The sequence below is a fragment of the Gymnodraco acuticeps genome, unplaced genomic scaffold, assembly GCF_902827175.1.
Source record: "Gymnodraco acuticeps unplaced genomic scaffold, fGymAcu1.1, whole genome shotgun sequence".
NCBI classification, from domain to species: domain Eukaryota; kingdom Metazoa; phylum Chordata; class Actinopteri; order Perciformes; family Bathydraconidae; genus Gymnodraco; species Gymnodraco acuticeps.
The window spans coordinates 1-6,713 of NW_022991988.1; the positions used below are offsets into that span (position 1 = coordinate 1).

Sequence of the window (6,713 nt, forward strand, 5' to 3'; positions counted from 1 at the left end):
TATTCTTTTCTTCTTCTTCTCTTCTTCTCTTCTTCTCTGCTTCTTCTTTCTTTCTTCTTCTTCTTCTTCTTCTTACTTCTTCTTCCTTCTTTCTTCTTCTTCTTCTTCTCTCTTCTTCTTCTCTCTTCTTCTTCTTCTATCTTCTTCTTCTTCTTCTTCTTCTTCTTCTTCTTCTTCTTCATGCTGGGAGATTTTGGAGTGCGACAGAAAGAGAAGAGCGAGACTTTTTCGTTATATTTTCCGTTTATTTTTGTGTAATGGGTGTTCATTTAATATAGTTTATCGGTGGTGGTTTGATTTGCTTTACTTTTTGTGCTTTTTAGTGGTGTTTGTGGGGTGGTTTGTGGGCTTCTCCTGCCGGTGTCTCGCCGGCCGGCGTCTGACGCCATGGTAAATGGAGAGTTTGTCAAACTCACGAGGAAGCACGGCATTAAAATCTCAGCCGGCTTCCCATGCCTGTGGAGGAGATCGGGCTGGCTGTGGGAGAAAAAGTCGGGCACAGCAGCATTAAGTCCCTGGCGCGGATGAAGAGCGCGGTGGTGATCTTTCTGGATCAGGTGAAGGTGAACCGCGTCATCGAGACAAGCATCACGGTGAGAGTGTACTGTACTTGTAGTGTGTACAAGTACAGCCGCTGATGCTTCCCGCAACCAAAGTTGTACTGTCTAATGTCCCTCCCTTCATAACTGATGAGTTCCTCAGAGAACTGTCCAGACACGGGAAACTTGTTTCTCCCGTAAAAAAGATGCTGTCTGGATGTAAGTCTCAGTTACTGAAACACGTAGTGTCTCACCGCAGACAAGTGTATATGATACTGAAAAATCGGAATGCGGAGCTTAATCTCCGTTTTTACATTAAAGTAGATGATTATGACTATGTGATTTTTGCAACATCATCAGTTATGAAGTGTTTTGGTTGCGGGGAGGAGGAGGGGCACACCATGAATGCCTGTCCGAGGCGCGGGGATCCGGCTCCGCCTGGTCCGGATGACCCGCAAGCTGGGCCGTCCAACGCGCCAGCGGCGGAGTCGTCAACCGCTGCGCCGGGGCCACCCGCGGCTGCGCTGGGGCCGCCCCCGGCTGTGCCGGGGCTGTCCGTTGCACAGGGTGTGGGTGATTATGTCCAGGAAAATGAGGTGGTGGTTTTGTGTGAAGCAGAAGAAAAGGGGGATGGGAGAAAAAAAGATAAAAAAACAAATGCAAATGGTGAAAAAATTCCTGGAATAATCATTGAACCACAAGGTGATTTGGCAAAAGAAAATGTAGGGACAGGTGAAGTCAGTAAAACACAGGAGGAGGATATAGATACACTGTAAACCCGAACGTTCAAAATAATTAAATAGATTAATTAGTGTAAACTTAAATTTAAAAAAAAAGTTCTACTAACTTCAATATATTCAGTTCCTGTGACTGTTCTTCGTTTTTTAGTTAAGTAAACTGATCATCTTTGATTAACTTGAACTATTTGGCGGATTAAGTAAGCATCACTTAAACATATACATTGAACTGTACTCATTTCTAATGCTTGTCTGTCTGACGTCACTAACTGTCGAAAGTGGGATGCAGCACATGCAGCTAATACCTGCAATAAGGTGGATCTTCACACTTAATTTCCACACTTTCCGGTGGTAATCAGCATCATTGGTCTCACTGTAAGTGCAATATTCATATTTCTTCACTTTTTTAAATATTTTGAGATTAAACATGTAAAAGAGAGTGTTGATGTTAGCCAGATACATGCATGTTAGCTAGCATTAGCCATAGTCAGCAGATTCACAGAAATGCCTGAATTATTTGCACAGTTACTGTATAATGTTAACTTGTAAAATATGTAGTTGTGGAAACTTGGTGCCAAAATAGGGCTGTCACTTTTTGTATATATGATGAAAAATGTCATTGCCCCTAAGCTAATTATGTATTCAAAAAGTTCAGCCAAATGCATTGTGGTTGTGGGTGCTCGTAGTGACGGCAGCCGTTGAAACACTAACATAACAGGTAGGTTTCCTAATAAAAGCCTTCAATGTTAGTTTAATCAATTTATACTCAAATGTGTGTCATAATATACCCAACCATTTACTTAATTTACTACGAGCAACCCCGAAGGCATTGGACTGAAAGTCACTATTTAACACGGTCACTAGCTAGCTAGTTTGCTAACAGTTAGCAAGCTAACATTTTCATCCACTGTAAACCACGAGGTGCGGAGGATTGTGTGTGCTCCCTCCGTGCTCTCCTCGCTGCCGCTGAATTAAGAGACCCGCTGCTAAAGTTTAACACTCCTTCACCCAGGTTTCAACCTGTTTATACGGTTTCAACGAGCGTGAGGCAACACACACGGGACGGAGCAGAGCAGAGACAGGTAATGTTACATTGAATATAACGTTGTCAGTTCTTATAAACAAACTCGGTAGTGAACGCTTGTCCATTTGTTGTCCATTAATTCATCATTTACCATACTAACATGTCCCCAATGGATGTTTAAGAATGTATTAAGCAGTAGCTTACATTACATTTTAAATATAGGATTTGTTCAGCTTTAGTCTGAAGGAGATAAACCACACTGTAAACCACGAGGCGCGGAGGGTTGTGTGTGTTTGTGTTCCCTTCACTTCCACTGCTGAATTACGAGAGCCGCTGCTAACGTTTAACACTCTCCTTCACCCAGGTTTCAACCTCTGTATACGGGTTCAACAAGCGCGAGGCCACACACACTTACACACACACTCACACACACACACACACACACACACACACACACACACACACACACACACACACACACACACACACACACACACACACACACACACACACACACACACACACACACACACGGGGCAGAGCAGAGAAAGGTAATGTTAAAGTGAATATAACGATGTCAGATTATTAACAGGCTTGGTAGTGAACGCTTGTCCATTTGTTGTCCATGAATTAATTTACCATACTAACATTAACTCAATGGATGTTTAAGAAGTTATTAGGCAGTAGCTTACATTACATTTTAAATATAGGATTTGTTCAACCTTCCCCAAGGAGAGGATCTCTCAAGTCTTGAGCACTTGAGGCAGACAATTGTTGAGGAAGTCAAGAAGACTGAGATGGACCTACCCCTCATTAAAAAGATGATGCACACCACATTTGCACTGCGGCGACAGACCATAGTGAGGACATGCGCAGTAGTGAACGAGCTCATGGACCTCTGGCCTGCTCTCAAAATGGAGTCTGAGGTAATATGGATTAGCTCTCTTTTTCCTGTTTTCTTCTTTATTGATAATGGCACATTCTGTGACTCTTATAGTGGCCCATTCTCAAAAGACCTGGACTCACACCTGACATCATGTCCAACTTCCGGCCCATCTCAAATCTCCCCTTTCTGTCAAAAATACTTGAACGTGTCGTTGCCTCACAATTTAAAGCCCACCTCAGCTCCAATGATCTCGCCATTTCAATCCGGTTTCCGATCAAAACACAGCACCGAAACAGCTCTTCTGAAAATCACAAACGACCTCCTCCTCTCCTCTGACTCCGGCAACCTTAACATCCTCATCCTTCTCGACCTCACCGCAGCATTCGACACCATCAACCACGTCATCCCGCTGTCCCTCCTCGAATCATCACTCAACATCACCGACACTGCACTCTCCTGGCTGAAATCCTACCTCACCGACAGACATCAGTTTATCAACATCAACAACTGCACCTCCTCCACTGCTCCTCTGTCCCAAGGTGTCCCCCAGGGTTCGGTGCTTGGCCCGCTCCTCTTCATCCTCTATATGCTCCCCCTTGGCAAAATAATTAGTCGCCACAACCTTCAATTTCACTGCTACGCCGATGACATCCAACTTTATATCTCAACAAAAACCATCACCCCCACAACACACTCCACTCTCACCAACTGTCTCTCAGAAATAAAAGCATGGATGCAAACAAACTATCTCCAACTGAACAGTGCCAAATCAGACATCATCATCGGCCCCCCATCCCGTATCAACGACATCCAGAATTTCAACTTCACCATTCACCCTAACCCTAACCCTAACCCTTTTTCCACCTCAAAAACATTGCCCGTCTCCGCCCATCACTCTCCTCCTCTGCTGCTGAAACCCTGATTCATGCATTCATCACTTCACGACTCGACTACTGCAATAGCATCTTCTACGGCATACCATCCAACCTCCTCAATAAACTCCAACATATCCAGAACTCTGCTGCCCGCCTCCTCACCCACACCCGCTCCCGAGACCACATCACTCCCGTCCTCCAGAACCTCCACTGGCCGTCAAAGAATCAACTTCAAAGTCCTCCTCATTACTCACAAAGCCCTCAACAATCAGGCCCCCCCCTACCTCACAGACCTGCTGCACCACCACGCCCCTCCGCTCATCAGAAGCCAACCTCCTATCCATCCCCACCCGCACCAATCACCGGACCTGGGGGGACAGAGCCTTCTCCGTCGCTGCCCCCTCCCTCTGGAACTCACTCCCCGAACCCATCAGAGACTGCACTGACCTCACCACCTTCAAAAAACTCACAAAAACTCACCTCTTCAATCTGGCTTTTAATGTGTGATTGTTTTTGTATTATTTGACTTTAACTTTAACTATATATTTATTTGTTGTTCCTTCCTTTTCTTTTCCCTTCACTATATCTGTAAAGCGTCTTTGAGCACCTGTAAAAGCGCTAACAAATTAAATCTATTATTATTATTATTATTATTATTATTTGCTGTATATAGGAGTGTCATAGATCTTCAAAGTTCCAGCTCCTTCCCTGTGGTGTAATGTAATGCAAGGAAAAGAACAGTCCAGGTGAAGTTCTCGTTCTTGCCACAGGGAAGGAACTGACTGGTCAAACTTGGAGGATCTATTACATTTGTAAGGAGGATACCACTTTAACCTAGTTTGATTTATTTGGAGCTGACTAATTGACATTGCTGTATTGTCCTTCTGCTCTGTTTTTTTAAATAGGTGTATGCAGAGTTCCAACGGATTACAAACCAGAATCTGCTCAACACGTTCTACGCTGCTTTTGACCGCCATCTTCCTCGACTGATGGCCATATTTAGACAGAAGGCGTCCAAATCTGGGAGACAGCTGAGGCTTTGGCTGAAATTTTAAAAATCCACAATGAACAGGTAAAGAGATTATTTTACAATTCAAAGGTTGAACATCTAACGTTAAACAGATTCAAAAAACATCTTTTGAATTTTACAATTAGCCCACTTTGTTTTTGCTATTTGTCTGATTGCATTAAAGATGTGAACAGGTTATCTGTGGATATATGTTCTGATTGGATTGACAGGTTTGTTTAGTAAACTTCACAGTCAACAGTTTGTACGCTTGTATTTTTATCGTTATAGGAATTACACGACACCAGGCGTACCACCGTTATCCATTCCCCTCCTGTGTATCTGCAAGAGGACACCTCTGGATTTTTACGAACCTGCACAGTGAGTCTCCTTAATTCATTAACAGTACCACTCTATGTTAAGTGAATAGTTCATTAAAATACAAATATTTGTTTGCACTTATCCTGTTTCTGTCTATCCATCCATATAGTTTGTGTGATTTGCAGAGGTTTTGGTCTGTTTTCCTTCACCCAAATACAAATGAACTGAATCGTTTTTTTTGTTTGAAGCGATACTGAAGTTAAGTAAAACAGTTATTGGATATGTTTTATCTCCTGGCACTTGGTTTCACTGGTAGCTCGTCTGATTCTTTGGTGTAGAACACCTGTTTTACACCTTTAAATGTGTAGTCTGTTGACAAAACAACTCTCTAAAACATAGTTCTAACTAAAATATGAACAACTTAGAAAACATATCTCCAAGAGTTGCAGTCAAAAGATATTGCCACACAGAAAATCACGATTTTTTAAAAATGTTCCTGCGAGGCGCGTGTGGCGCAGTGGATAGAGCATTGGTGTTCGGATCACAGGTTCAAACCCCACTGCAGTCAGCATGTCGTTGTGTCCCTGAGACACTTCACCCCAAATTGCTCCTGTGGGGATTGCCCACAGTATTGAGTATGTAAGTCGCTTTGGATAAAAGCGTCTAACAAGTAACATGTCATGTAATGTAATGTAATGCAGCTTTAGTATCTGGTTCCGGCCATTTGTTTTAGAAATTAAAACAGTCTAATCCCTTAAGCCAGTGGTTCTCAACCTGTGGTATGTGTACCACTGGTGGTACGCCAGCTCCCGCTAGCGGTACGCGGAGGAATCTGACCTATAACAAGTAACATGTAATGTAATGTAATGCATGACCAACACCCAGTTTGTGATTATTATCTCTCTTTCATTCATTTAGGAAGAGTCCGAATCAGAGCTTGGAGGTGTTGCAGTGGCCTTCCTTACTGTCACCAGTGACAATGGCACAAGTCAAGTGCAATATCAGCCTGTGACCATCTCTGTTGTCATCGAAAATGATATTGTGGTCAGCCTCCCCAGACTTGCAGATGCATTCCTGGTAATGTTTGGACTAATTTATGCACTACACATTACATTACATGTCATTTGTTAGACGCTTTTATCCAAAGCGACTTACATACATTCAGTACTGTGGACAATCCCCACAGGAGAAATTTGGGGTGAAGTGTCTTGCCCAGGGACACAACGACATGCTGACTGCAGTGAGACTCAAACTTGGTACCCCCTGATTCGACGTCCAACACACTATCCACTGAGCCACAGCTGCTATATCGTACTCCATTTGGT

General features: G+C 43.3%; 1 long non-coding RNA gene across 1 annotated transcript; it reads left to right on the forward strand.

Moving 5' to 3' along the window:
* Positions 1-2,781: 2,781 nt before the first annotated feature.
* On the forward strand, positions 2,782-6,494 carry LOC117536299. Its single transcript, XR_004567540.1, has 4 exons — positions 2,782-3,226; positions 4,967-5,133; positions 5,359-5,448; positions 6,307-6,494. It is a non-coding gene; the product is annotated as an uncharacterized LOC117536299 (long non-coding RNA).
* The last annotated feature ends 219 nt before the right edge of the window (positions 6,495-6,713 follow it).